This window comes from Microcaecilia unicolor, chromosome 1 (genome assembly GCF_901765095.1).
Source record: "Microcaecilia unicolor chromosome 1, aMicUni1.1, whole genome shotgun sequence".
Lineage (NCBI taxonomy): Eukaryota > Metazoa > Chordata > Amphibia > Gymnophiona > Siphonopidae > Microcaecilia > Microcaecilia unicolor.
The window spans coordinates 465,106,632-465,121,276 of record NC_044031.1 but is presented as its reverse complement, the minus strand read 5'-3'; positions in this window follow the sequence as shown (position 1 = coordinate 465,121,276).

Here is a 14,645-nt window from a genome sequence, read left to right as displayed (position 1 = left end):
CTTCAGGAGAATTTACAATTGCATACCTAATACAGTGAAACTAAAAAGCATCTTTCTCATCAATGGGCTGTGATAAGTTAAATACTACCAGGCTACAAACTCTTCAAAATTCTACTGCTAGGCTAATATGTCATGCAAGAAAGTTCGATAAGGCTACTCCACTATTACAAAGATTACCTTGGCTGCCTGAAGAACACTGTATTGCATTTAAATTAAGCTGTCTGATTTTAAGGCATTTGAAAGCCAAGTCTGTCTTTATCTTAGTCAGTTATTCCTTTGTTTTAAATTACACCAAACTATGACAGGATAAGAACTGAACACTACATTTTCCAGTTGCAAAAGGGATCAGATGCAAAAGAGTGTATGGTCAGACCCTGACATACCAGGCAGCATTCATTTAGAATCTTTTACTGTTTAAAAACCAGATCATAAAATGATTATATGGTTTTCCAGAGAACACTGAAAACATTTTTGTTTAGGAAATCCTTTGGTATATAGGTTTGTTAATTGTTGATATTTACAATTCACTGTAGATCCTAGAAATGTCTAAAGAACTCTTTTGTGACCTGTATCAGAGTAGAATATAAGTTGCATTTGTATATAGAGAGAGCTAGATAGAGAGATAAATTTAGATATAGATATACAGGGTGAAGCAAAAAAAAAAAAGTAACCCCTACAGTTTTTAGCAGTTTTCTCAGTAACTGCATTGAACTTCAATGAGAAATTTTATGCACTTATTTAGTCATCATATTAAACAATATTTAATTATCTTAAGCTATGTTGATGTTACTGACAATATTGCTCCCCAGAAAAAAGTCGAAGTCACTGTGATGTCATTAGCAGTAAGCTGGAACCTTGGGGGGGGGGGGTCAAATAATGGTAGTTTTACAGTGTAAACATTTTTGAACATGAGAAAATCACTAGTTGAACATGCTAAAATGTCTGTAACTTTGCGGTGTTTAAAGATAATCTCATTCCACTCAGCACATAAACATAGACAGTAACAATAAATAAGATCTAAAATTTCACATTGAAATTCCAAGCAATTGCTGAAAAAACAGCACAAAACTCTGGGGAGTTATTTTTTTGTTGCCTCACCCTGCAGATATACAGTTCAAACCTATTTCCAGCAATGTTTTGCCCTTAGGGTAATGAACAATGAATATATAACCTTCTATCTACTCATATCAAGGCTAGGAATCCCTTTAAATTACATAGAGGGGCATTTTCAAAAGAAACGTCTAAGTTGGAATTTGGACGTCTTTGTAGAACAGCCAAATTTGGAGGTGGGGGAAAAGGTCATTTTTGAAAAAAGATGGACGTCTTTGTGTTTGAGAATACCTTGGATTTGAACGTCTTTGATTTTCGGCCATTTTCAAAACCAAAGATGTCCGAGTCTAAAACGTCCAAATTCAAGCCATTTGGACGTGGGAGAAGCCAGCATTTTTAGTACACTGGTCGCCCTGACATGCCAGGACAGCTATCGGGCAACCTAGGGGGCATTGCAGTGGACTTCATAAATTGCTCCCAGGTACACAGCTCCCTTACCTTGTGCCTTATTCATAATAAAAATATCCAAGTTTTAGTCCTGGATGTCTTTGCTTTTTTCCATTATGGCTCAAAGACATCCAAAGACATCCAAGTCTTAGGAACGCCCAAGTCTCACCTTGATCATGCCTCTGATATGCCCCCTTGAGATTTGGACATCCTTGAGATGGAGTTCCGAGAAAGACGTCCAAAATTGGGTTTCGATTATACCGATTTGGACATCTCTGTGAGATGGACGTCCAAGTGCCGATTTATGTCACTTTTTGGACCTCCATCTCTTTCGAAAATGAGCCTCATAGTAACATAGTAAATGATGACAGATAAAGACCTGAACAGTCCATCCAGTCTGCCCAACAAGATAAACTCATTTTACATGGTGTGTGATACATTATATGTATACCTGAGTTTGATTTGTCCCTGCCTTTCTCAGGGCACAGATTGTAAAAGTCTATTTTTTAAAATAATATTTTTATCCCACACAATCACAAAGTTCTAGGCAGCTTACAAAATTACATCGACAATAAAATTACAAAATAAAAACCCAAGACATAAAACTATTCTAAATCTCTTGTTCAAATTACTCAGTAATAAGATTACTTATTATACTAATCTGCTCCATGAATATCAAAAAGATGAGAGACTTAAGTATTATTATATGCTTGCCTGAATAACTCAGTTTTCAGTTCTTTCTTGAATCAATTTCAATTCTTCAATGTTCTGAGCAGGACTAAATACTTTGAAAATCAAAGAGTGATACTCTTCCAATCTAATCACTTTGAAAGATGGCACTTCTAAAAGATTGGTGTCAGAGGATCTCAATGCCCTTAAAGGCTGATAGGTACACAAGGAGAAGTAATAGTGGGTGATACTCGATTGTTTATTACCTTGAATACCAAGAGTAAAATTTTAAACATGATTCTTTGTTGAATCGCAAGCCAATGCAAATTCTTTAATATTGGTTTAATATGATGAAATTGTGAAAAGCCAAATAATACTTTCGCAGTTGCATTCTGAGCAACCTGTAAAGCTTTCAGTAAATTCTTAGGCAATCCCATTAGCAAATCATTGCAATAATCAAAACAAGGCATGATCACACTCTGAACCACTAATCTAAAATTAGTGAAATCATTTCAGAGTTGGCAGCAATGTGATGTGCTCACAGACCCTCTTGGAGAAATATGCACTAATGAAGCACAGAAAGAGTTCAACTGGGATGTGCAAAGAGATGCCTCTACTAGCCCTGGAGTAAAGTGATGGGATTGGGGATTCAGAGGTTAAATGTATGAAAAGGAAATGCTCTTACTTTCAATAGTTAACCAGAGAGTGCATGAGAAGAGTTACTCACACTCCCAAAGACCTTTTTGCTCCACAGACTAATGTTCTTCCCTGTGCTCTTTGAGGAATTTACCCTCCTCGTGTAAGCTGCAGGAAACAGGGCTCTTGTCTGATCACATGTTATAGGGGTCTGACAGCAGTTTTCAGCAGGGACTGCAGTAATGAGAACTGGCCATAGACAAGGAAAATGCAGTCAGCAGTCTCCTTCATGAAGACCTTAAAAGTAGAGCTGAGTTGGGTGAAAGAAGGCAATCGTGAAGATATTAGCAGACTTTCAAGTCACTTTTAAGATCAGTTTGAAGTGCCTTGGGGATCCAATAAAGTTATTTCAAGGACAGACTAATATGGTCCCTTAACTCTAGGCCCAACAAAAAGCAACCAATGTAATTGTTGTTTTGGGAGGCCTACACAAAGAGTGTTTCAATAGTCCAACCGGTTAGTTACGTAGCATGAATCATGCTATGTAACTAGTCAGCATGCTATGTAACTACTCATTTTGCCTTTTGTAGGGATGTAAGCATATTACCTGAAATTGGGAAAAGGTGACTCTCATAGTGGACATAAGTAATCTCTCATAAAGAGATCAGAGTGCTAAATTACCCTTAAAATCTTCACTGTATTTTGCAATAGGAGTAAGTTACTTTTGATAATAACTAAGGGGGAAGAGTTTTAATCAAAAACTTTGTAGTCCACATAATTTCAATTTTTTGGTAATTGAATTTTATTTTACTTACATTGGTTCAATCTTTGATCATGAACATGCAACTTTTGAAATTGCCCAACATTTCTTGTTAGGTGACACCCAACTTGAAATAGAGCTGGATCATCAGTGTATATTTGACATGTCAGACCTTCCTTCCTAATAAACTGACTCAAGGCTTGTATGCAAATGTAAAATAGTAGCACTGATAGCATAGAATCCTAAGGCACTATACATTGAGGTTCCCAATTCTCCAAAGTATTCTACCCCATCTGAGCCCACTGTGTCTTACTTCCCAAGAATAACATAATCAAGGGGCTTGTGAACCTGGAAACAGAAAGCAGGGGAAGACAGAAAATACATGAGGAGTACTGAAGTTCACATTAGTCCACACATTACACTGATAAACAGAACTGGATTGGGGCATAAGCAAATTAGTAATTAGTCAAAAATTTAAGAAGAGCCCTATCAGATTGCTACTTCAGTGGTTCACAAGGCAGATTTTTGCCCTGGTAAGTCAGCCGCTGGTAGGAAGAAGAATAGGGGAGGACATGAGCCAACACTACCTGCAGAGATCTTTCTATTCTTTCTATCCCCTGCACATTGTCTTCCAGTCAGCAGAAGTCAGTGATCAGCATTGCTTACCTGCTGCTTCCTTCTCTGATGGTTTTCCTCTCCTGTCAGAACCACAGGAGTCCCATTTATGGGAGTTTTAAAATGCATCTATATTACAACGGGAGGCCCAATGTGTTTGTTTCCCTAGGTCCTACCAAAAGGATTAATCCCACCCAGCTCATAAAAAAGCTGAGTAGCATACAGGTGGTGTCCTAAATGATAACCGGAGCTAGGAACTGTTTGACTTTTCACCAAAGAAAAGCAGATTGTCAGTAGACTGCCTCAGAGATCACTCATGCATCCAGTTCTGTTCAACATTTTTATAGGATTGTTATGTTTATATTCAAATATTTGCTATACTGCTCTTTGTGGTCACAGCAGAGTGGTTTACAATGTCTTGATATGTAATAAAAATTTTATTAAAAGAAAAGAAGGGAGAACATACAAAGCAATAGGCTGATATTGCAGAGGAGCTGGTAGGGAAGGGTTGTCTCAGTAATTAAGTTTTGATGAAAAAAGTATACAATCGTGCATTGAGAGTGAACAAATCCAAGCGAGCAGTATATGATGAGCAGAATTGATCTCTTGCTTTTCTTTCCTTTTTATTATTGTAGTTCTTTTCCTCCATTTTTGTTAGTTGGAATTGTAAACCACTTTGATAGTTTCTCTTCCGAGTAGTATATTAAGTGTAGCCAGGTTTTGTCATCAGGGAGAGCTGATGTAAAATAGGCGCTGATGTGAGGCTGAAGGGACAATCCACATAGGTGCCATTTCATTCAAAATCTGTTTGGGGGAGCAACAAGCTCCCCTTGCACCCCCCCCCCCCCACCCCCCAGCTACACATTTATTGATGAGTGTTGAGAAAGCACAGGGTAAGGTACTGAAATGCACTAAACAGGAAACAGGTCTCAGAATATCACACCTAATGATGTCAAGACTGTAAAACAATCTGGCAACAGATGGGAAAGGGAGATGCTGGACTTGACGGTAGAGAGTAGAGAGGTTGGAGGCAGTGGCGTACCAAGGGGGGGAGTGGTGGGGGCGGTCCGTCCCGGGTGCACGCCGCTAGGGGGGTGCCGCAAGCCTGTCGGCTCCGCTCGTTCTCTGCTCCCTCTGCCCTGGAACAGGTTACTTCCTGTTCCAAAGCAGAGGGAGCAGGGAATGAGCAAAGCTGACAGGCGCGCAGCACCCCTCCCCCCAAGAAGGTAAAAATGCACCCGGGGGGTGTCCTTTCGCCAGGGGGAGGTGTCCTTTCACCGGGGGTGGGGTGGGGTCATTCTGCACCCGGGGGGCGCGCATTTGCGATCCGCCCCGGGTGTCAGCCACCCTAGGAACGCCACTGGTTGGAGGGGACATTCTAGTCGTGTTGGGGCAGTGGGACAGAAAATAGAGATACAGATGGGCACTGCTCTTTCTAAGCTGGTGTCCTCCAACTGCATTGCTGCTAGTGGGGGTGGTGCTTCAATATATATATTTTTTTTTATTTGTACCCTGCGCTTTCCCACTCATGGCAGGCTCAATGCAGCTTAGGTACTTATTTGTACCTGGGGCAATGGAGGGTTAAGTGACTTGGCCAGAGTCACAAGGAGCTGCCTGTGCCTGCAGTGGGAATTGAACCCAGTTCCCCAGGACCAAAATCCACCACTCTAACCACTAGGCCACTCCTCCACTCTAATCATTCCTCTCCAATCACAAAGGACAGGCTGTCCCTCATTATTGAAAGTATGGCAGTGAAACAGCACCCTCCACTGACAGAACTGTAGGTGAAGGACTCCCGCTCAGCTTAGAGGGAACAATGCAGATGGGAGAGATTCTGGACAACCTAGGGAGAGGGGACTAGGGAGACAGAGAGGGGATGCTGGATGTAAGACACAGGATGGAGGAGAGAAAGAAGGGAATGCAGAACCCTGGAAGGAAGAAAGAGAGGGATGCTGGATGCAGGGAAGAGGAGAAAGAAAGGGGAGTTACTGAGAGACTGGGGAAGAGGAAAGCTGAGGTGAGGGAAAGAAATGGAAGGCTATAGGTAGATGCAGTAGAAAAAAAAGGAAGGTTGGTTGGTTGACATCAGGGAGGTGTGAAATCTGGGTGCAGAAGCAGCAGAATATATGGAATAAAGCAAAACAAGATCAGTGTTATAGATGGATGTAGGGGAAGAACTGAAGAGAGAAGGAGAGAGAAGAATTGACCAGTGGACAGGCCACCCTGGAAACAAATTAAGCAAAGACAAAGAAAAGCAGAAACCAGAGATTGGAACCAATACAATCAGTAAAATAGAATGGCCAGACAATAAAAGTAGAAAAATATATTTTCTAATTAGTGATTGGAGCATTCAGTTTTTGAAATATATATATCTAAACACTGGAAAAAAACAATTGATTCCAAAAAAATCCAACCCAAGGTCTTACCAATAATTAGAAATCACAAAGGAATGTAAATGTGAAAAATATGTCAACTCACAATCATGTTCAAAAATACAAAAAAACTAGCAATAAACTGCAGGCATATGTCAACACAGTAAATCTCAAAAAATCAGCAGAGCAAACAGTCTACATCCAAATACTTATCAACATCCATGATTCCCACAGAAAAAGTCATTCTGCTCTTTAACAAGAATGATTTGTTTCGCTGGAGCTTGCTGCTGCAGGAAGAGTCCAATAAACAAACTTGAACTTCATAATCACTACCCGCAGCAACTGGCTTGTTGGAGCGTCAGCATAATTTCTGTCAACATATTTCAAGTACCACCAAACTTTGTCTGGAATTAGGTCCTTGAGAGAGCCTTACAGTTTTGAAAGTTTGTGATTGCTTTGAGGAGAACATGGGAGAGAGCCAAAGTTGGCAATATTTCATAAGAAACTTGTGTGCATATGTGTGTCCCTTATAAGTTAAAAATGAGAGGGCTTAGCCACATCAAACTTTGGGGCCCTTTTACAAAGCAGCAGTAAGCCCACCGTGGCCATACCGCGTACCAATCTGGAACTACCACAGGAGCCCTGGGGAAGTTCCCACCTCTAGTGAGCGACATTTCTGACATAAGACATAAGCATCGCCACACTAGGTCAGACCAAAGGTCCATCTAGCCCAGCACCCTGTCTCCGACAGTGGCCAATCCAGGTCGCAATCACCCAACAAGATCCACGGAGCAAAGCATTTTGTACTGCTTGTCCCAGGAATAGTGGATTTTTCCGTACTTCCATTTAATAACATTCTATGGCCTTTTCCTTCAGGAAGCCGTCCAACCCTTTCTTAAACTCTGCTAAGCTAACCGCCTTAACCACATTCTCTGGCAACGAATTCCAGAGTCGAATTACGCGCTGAGAAAAGAAAGATTTTCTCTCATTTGTTTTAAACTTACTGCATCCCAGCTTCATCGCATGCCCCCTTGTCCTAGTATTTTTGGAAAGCGTAAACAGACGCTCCATATCTATCTTTTCCACTCCACTCATTATTTTATATACCTCTATCATATCACCCCTCAGCCGCCTTTTCTCCAAGCTGAAGAGCCCCAGCCGTTTTTGTAGGCACTACAAAAATATGTCTGAAGTGCTGGAATTTAACCAGCGGTAATCGGGCAGTGCTGTGCGCGGAAGCCCTTACCGCCATCTCAATGGGTGGCAGTAAGGGCTGCCTACTGAAATGGCCTTGTGGTAAGTGAACCACTTACCGCATGGCCATTTCTGTTTCCTAAAAATAGCCTTTTACCCGTTGTGGTAAAAGGGGGCCTCAGCATGAGTCAAAATACACGCTGATGCTAGCGCAGGCCCCCTTTTACTGCAGCTTAGTAAAAGGACCCCTTTGTATGGAGCTAGGTCTTCAGAGGAGGAGAGACATAAGATATTTCCAGTTTTCTATGTGAAACAGTATCAAAAGTTTAACTGAAATTCAAATAGAAAATGTCTATTGCATCAACCTGATCCCCCAGCAATGCAATCTCATCAAAGAACACAATCAAGTTTGTCTAACAGCATCTTCCATAACTTATTTGTTTCGAGGTACCACCTTTTTTCTTTAGTATTGTTTCCACAATGTTGTCCACTACTGAAGCTAGCCTAACAGGTCAGAAGCTGACTACCACCTCCCCAGGGCCGGTCTTAGGGCGAGGTAGAATTGGAAAAGGTACAGCGAAGGGCGACGAAAATGATAGTGGGGATGGGACGACTTTCCTATGAAGAGAGGCTGAGAAGGCTAGGGCTTTTCAGCTTGGAGAAGAGACGGCTGAGGGGAGATATGATAGAAGTGTATAAAATAATGAGTGGAATGGATCGGGTGGATGTGAAGCGACTGTTCACGCTATCCAAAAATACTAGGACTAGAGGGCATGAGTTGAAGCTACAGTGTGGTAAATTTAAAACGAATCGGAGAAAATTTTTCTTCACCCAACGTGTAATTAGACTCTGGAATTTGTTGCCGGAGAACGTGGTACGGGCGGTTAGCTTGACGGAGTTTAAAAAGGGGTTAGATAGATTCCTAAAGGACAAGTCCATAGACCGCTATTAAATGGACTTGGAAAAATTCCGCATTTTTAGGTATAACTTGTCTGGAATGTTGTTACGTTTGGGGAGCGTGCCAGGTGCCCTTGACCTGGATTGGCCACTGTCGGTGACAGGATGCTGGGCTAGATGGACCTTTGGTCTTTCCCAGTATGGCACTACTTATGTACTTATGTACTTATAGGGCCTCGCGCTCAAGGGGGCCCCTCACCTCTGCCCCACCCTCGACCGCCTGAGTTCCAGTCCCCCTCCCTCTGAATTTTAAAAGTTACCTCGTTGGGTTACAGGCAGCGGCAGGAGTGAAAAGCGTGCGAGCTCAGCTGCTCGGCGCTTCAGGAGCCTTCCTTTCTCCTCTCTCAGCTCTGGTCCCACCCACGAGGGCGGGACCAGAGCTGAGAGAGGGGAAAGGAAGGCTCCTGAAGCGCCGAGCAGCTGAGCTCGCATGCTTTTCACTCCTGCTGCTGCCTGTAACCCAACGAGGTAACTTTTAAAATTAGGAGGGAGGGAGGCCTCGGAAGGTGGGGAGCCTTGGAGCTGGGAGGGGGGTCTTGGAGCTGGCAGGCAGGCAGGCAGGCAGGGAGGGAGGCCTTGGAGCTGGGAGGGAGGGAGGAGCCATGGAGCTCAGAGGGAGGGAGGGGGGCCCTGGAGTTCGGAGGGAGGGGGGATGGTCCTGGAGCTGGAGGGGATGGCCCCCTGGAGCTAGGGTGGGGGTGGAGCTGAGGTGGGGCCCCATCAAATTGGTCAGCACAGGGCCCCGCACTTGCTAAGACCGGCCCTGCACCTCCCTGTGTGCACTTTTCTGTGGCAGGATTATTTACTGTTTATTTCAAAAATAGTTTTGGCAATCAGAACATGAACTTTTAGAGATTAGAAGGTTTTATTGCCTTTCTCATTCATGACGTTTGATTCTGACAGATATTACAGCTTGTTTCAGGGAGGTTTTCTATTTTTGCCATGAGATAAAAAAAAATGGCATGATCAAATCCTTAATGGGAATTTGGTGAAGGAAATTGTGATGATATGACTGCCCTGGATAGGACTTGCAGAAATAGGTATATTCAGGTTTTTTTAGTTCAGTGTAGTGAACAAAAATGTCATGAGTATATGAATGAATCATCTCTTCCGGAGAGGAGGAGGAGGGTATTAGTGAAGCATCTAATTTGGCTTAGACTTCTGCAGGCCCTTTTGACACACAACAATTTTTTGTTCATGTCATTTATTACCTTGATCCCACATACAGTATTTGCTGAATAGATTGTTTAACGACAGTTGCTGTTAGCAAAACCTAAATTCCTTGAGATATTTGCTTTCTGCAGCCTGAAAGGTCCAGGAGTAAATCAATGTTCAATAGGTTTTATACAAGTAGACCTTACCTTTTTCCCCAGCAGGTGCCTGTAAGTGATCCCATGCAGCTCTGAAATAATCAGGAATAACTTTTGTTTATTTTGCTCATGCTAAAAATCTCTGCATGGCCACCATGCCCTAGAAAAAAAATCAGAACAATGCCATAGGATGTCCTTTCACCAGGGTGCCTCTTCTAACATAGGAAAAAACATGTTCTGATGATAGTCCAGGGCTGCAGGCAGAGATGTCTGCATCACTGCCTCAGGAAAGGAGGGACAAATGTTGACCATCTCCTTTTACCTCCAGGACAAAACATGCCTTTGAAAATTATACTCATTGCAAGTTAAATATACAAAAAACATGTCTTTTATCCTGTATTATGACTGGAAAATGACTCTTTCAAAAACTGGCACTCCAGTAGGAAGTGATGCAGGATGTCTTGCCTGCTCACTTTTTCTTCTCCGAGCTAACATAATACCATCCGTGACTTAGCGTTATTCAAAGTGTTAGTATGAAAGTTGTACTAATTAAGTATTACAGATTGGGTTGACCAATATGTTTAGATTTATCTCAATATGGGAGACTACAATACACAACGGATGTTTTAGACGGTCTTTAAAATGAACCTCAAATTTGCATTATTTTCCCATGGTTGTGAACCTTGCTAGAATATCATGTCTGTGACTGGACAGAATAGTGCATTGATGTCTTGCAGAGAGATTTGTCCCCATGATACATAAATAGAACCTCACTGCTGCTATGTATCATCCCACAGCATTTTGAAGCACTGGGCAACTGAGTTTAGTATGTCTGCGTGAACTCCCCAAGTATGCAAGTTACATTTTGTAGCATTGGGATTCTCAGTTGCTTCTGTTTATGTTTATTTTAGGAAATTGTTGTGAAGAGATTAGTCAAATTGGAATTTTGAAGACTGTTGTACTCATATATTTGATAGTATGCAGCATCTCAGCAATGGAACTTCTCTAAAAAGAAGAGAATACTCCCTGAAGAAGAAACCATATTTGGGAAAACATGGTTCTCAGCAGTATTCTAAGTCAAAGGAAATGACTCTTTATTTTATTTTATTTTTTTAGTGTGTAATGATTAGAATTCAATTGATTCCTCCTATTAGAATGGGAGAACAGGCTGAAGCTATCAACACACTTTTTTCTTTCTTTTTCCTTTCCTAAAAAAATCATCTTTATCTTCAACTTTTATTTATTTATTTGTTGGATATTTACATTTCGCAGATCACCAAGTTCAATGTGAATTCCACGGTAACATTATCAATAAAATAATTATGACATACACACCAACCAAACAGCAACTATTCCAGGCCATCATTTACAATATTTACTTATTACAAGACCCACCAAAAAGCCTCCGTTGCTAAAATCAGTCTCATGACCAATAAGTAAATCCAATTCTGAATTTCTGCCACTTAAATAAGAATATTTAAATATTTTTTAAAATGCAAAACGTCTCTTGCTTTTACCTGATGGAAGGGCATTCCAAAGTCATGGACCAATTATGGAGCATGTCCTATTCTGAGAGTTCCATGTTTGCACAAGCCATAGGGAACGTACAACAAACTGACCTAGTGACTGTGATCAAAGCCCAATTTTTGATTGACATTTATGGTCCTGTTTACTAAACTGCACTATAGGCCCGCACTAAAAATTAGCATGTGCTAATGCTAGAGACGCCCATAGGAATATATCGGTGTCTCTAGCATTTATCGTGTGGTAGAAATGCTAGCGCACCTTAGTAAACAGGGCCCTTAGTCAGGAAGGCAACAAGTGGTGGAGATACCCTAAATATTCCAAGTGGCATCTTATATTTTGCCTGAGACAGCAATGGGAGCCAATGCAATCTCATTAAGACTGGAGAAATGTGCTCTGGTTTGGTACTTGTTAAATGTTGAGCTGCCACATTTTGCATTAACTGAAGAGTATTCAAAGTGGAAGCAGAAAGTCCCACTTACACAGTGTTGCAGTAGTCAACTACAGCAAAAAACAATTGCAGCAGAACAGCTTAAAAATCCTCAGCAACCTAATCTTATAAAAGGCTATCTTAATCGCCTGCCTAATATGAGTCCTAAAAGCCAAATATGTATCTAGCAGAAATAGAAATGTAAAATATATATATATCATCAATGTACATGCAACATGCAATACCCATGTTGGAAATGATACTGCAGATGGTCATAAATACAGATTAAACAATGCAGTCGGAGGGGGGGGGGGAACTCAGGAATAATGTCAGGAACTACTTTTTCACGGAGAGAGTGATAGATACTTGGAATGCCTTCCCATGGGAGGTGGAGATTAAAATGCTAACGGAATTCAAAAATACATGAGGTAAACTCAAAGGAATCCTGTATAAAAGGTGTGGAATCAAACAAACTTAGCGGTGATTAGATGGCAACACCAGTAATTGGGAAGCAAAGCCAGAACTGGGCAGACTTCTGTGGTCTGTGCCCTGATCATGGTTGAACAGATTCAGCTTCCATAACTGGAGACCAAGGCCAGTGGCGCGCAGACTTCTATCATCTGCGCCCTGAAAATGGCAAGGACACATCAAGACCAAGTATATGTATCACACCTTATACTATAAGTTTATCTTGTTGGGCAGACTGGAATAGGCTATGTTAGATACCGGAGGGACTTCCATCCTAGCCTTTATATCAAACCAACTAGAGGAGTAGCTTAATGGTTAGTACATTGGGCTGAGAACCCATGGAACTGAGCTCAATTCCTACTGTGATTCCATGTGATCCTAGGCAAGTCACTTAACCCTCCATTATCCCAGGTACAAAAACTTAGACCACTAGGAACAGAGAAAGTACCTGCGTATAATAAATGTAAACCACTTTGATTATACCAACAAAAGGCAATATATTAAATCCATATGAGATAATAGTTATCCTCAGTTTTTACTTGCTGCTTTCTATGAGAAAGGGCTTGTAACAGGGTATATATCCCATCACAAGGAAAGGAGAACCTCTGCTCCTAAAAAAAAAAAAAAAATCCTAACTAGCTTATACAACTTGCAGGACGTCAGGCTCACAGAAACAGAATGAAGCCTTACGCCGGAAGAAGAGGACCTCGTCTGGTGGGGGTTGGGGTTCCCTGCCAGCAAAGGTAGGCGACAGCTGTGGCGGGGGAGGGTTGGTGACGGAAGGGGTGTCAAAGTTGGTGGTGGTGGCGGCGGCGATGGGGGGGGGTCAAAATGGTGTGGGGGGTTGGTGGCGCCAGGGGGGGAGCTAAAATGTGCCCTCTGGACCCCCCTCCTGCCGAAGTCTGGCTACGCCCCTGGATCTATTGCTGAAATCAGTAAATTTTCTTCTATTTCTTTTATGTTTTCTAACCCTAGTTATATTTTTTGAATTAGAAACTAAAAGGTTTATTATTATTATTTGTTTACCTTTGGTTTATTATAGTGTTACTCCATTATTTATGGATCACTGTGCTTCAGAGCACTATGATATTTTTTGGATGGAATCATAATCTTAGTTGCAATGAAAATAATGCTGACGGTTTATTAGCAGAACTTATATATTTAATAAGAACATGGATGTTTCATGACGTGTTGATTGATCTGCTGCACAGAAGAGATTAATATGGGCAGAATTTCATATTCACTGAATTTTACCACATGAAACGTATTCCATAAAGCTTGAGGATTCAGAAAAGCCACAGTTCTTTGTGGATGAATCAGCCTTATAGACTGATGGAATGCTATACCATACAAATGTTCATTTGATCTAATGTTATTGATCACTGACACCACTAATAAATCTGTGCAGTACAAATATGAAAAACAGATGCGGAAGAAAAAAAAACACAATGTTGAAATCACAGGTGACTACAGGCTTATTTGAGGGTGAATAAGTAGAATTTCAGGAGCATCTTGGAAGTGTTCTATCAAGACATAAAGATCAATGAATTCAGATGGGATGAATATGGCTACACAAATAAGTCTAGGAAAATGGCTACAAAAATTATCATTTGCCATCTGATCTAGTGAATCTGATGAGGATTCTCATCCATCAAAATCTGTCACAGGATCCAAATATTTTTTTACAGCCATGCAACCACTCATAGCACTGTCATCAGAATTTCAACCACTGGGACTAACGTCAGTGCTTGAATATCAGATAACATGGTCTCAAACATAGAAGATTTTAATATATTTAACTTGTCAAAGAGGCTATTGACTCCAGCTGAGTGTCAGGTGCTATGGCAGGGTTTGCTATTGGTGCCTACCATACATTCATGACCAAGAGTGTGCAACTAACAGAACGAAGCGGAGATGACCAAGGAGAAGAATGATGCAAGACTCAGATATCCACAATAATGAGAAATTATTTCTTTCCAAATATTTGGCCTTGGTCACCTCCGCTTCATTCTGTTGGTCTGGACTTCTGCTGTCCATCAGTATTTGTAATGTTCTTGATGACAGTTTGCATACGTCAGGAATTGATTGTGCCAGTTTTTTGCAGAATTCTGATATTATCTTCTGATTCCACACAGCTGTGATCCACTGTGCCAGGTCCCTTTCAGATGCTGGATTGTATATTGTCACCTTCTACTTTATCTTTGTCTATACAT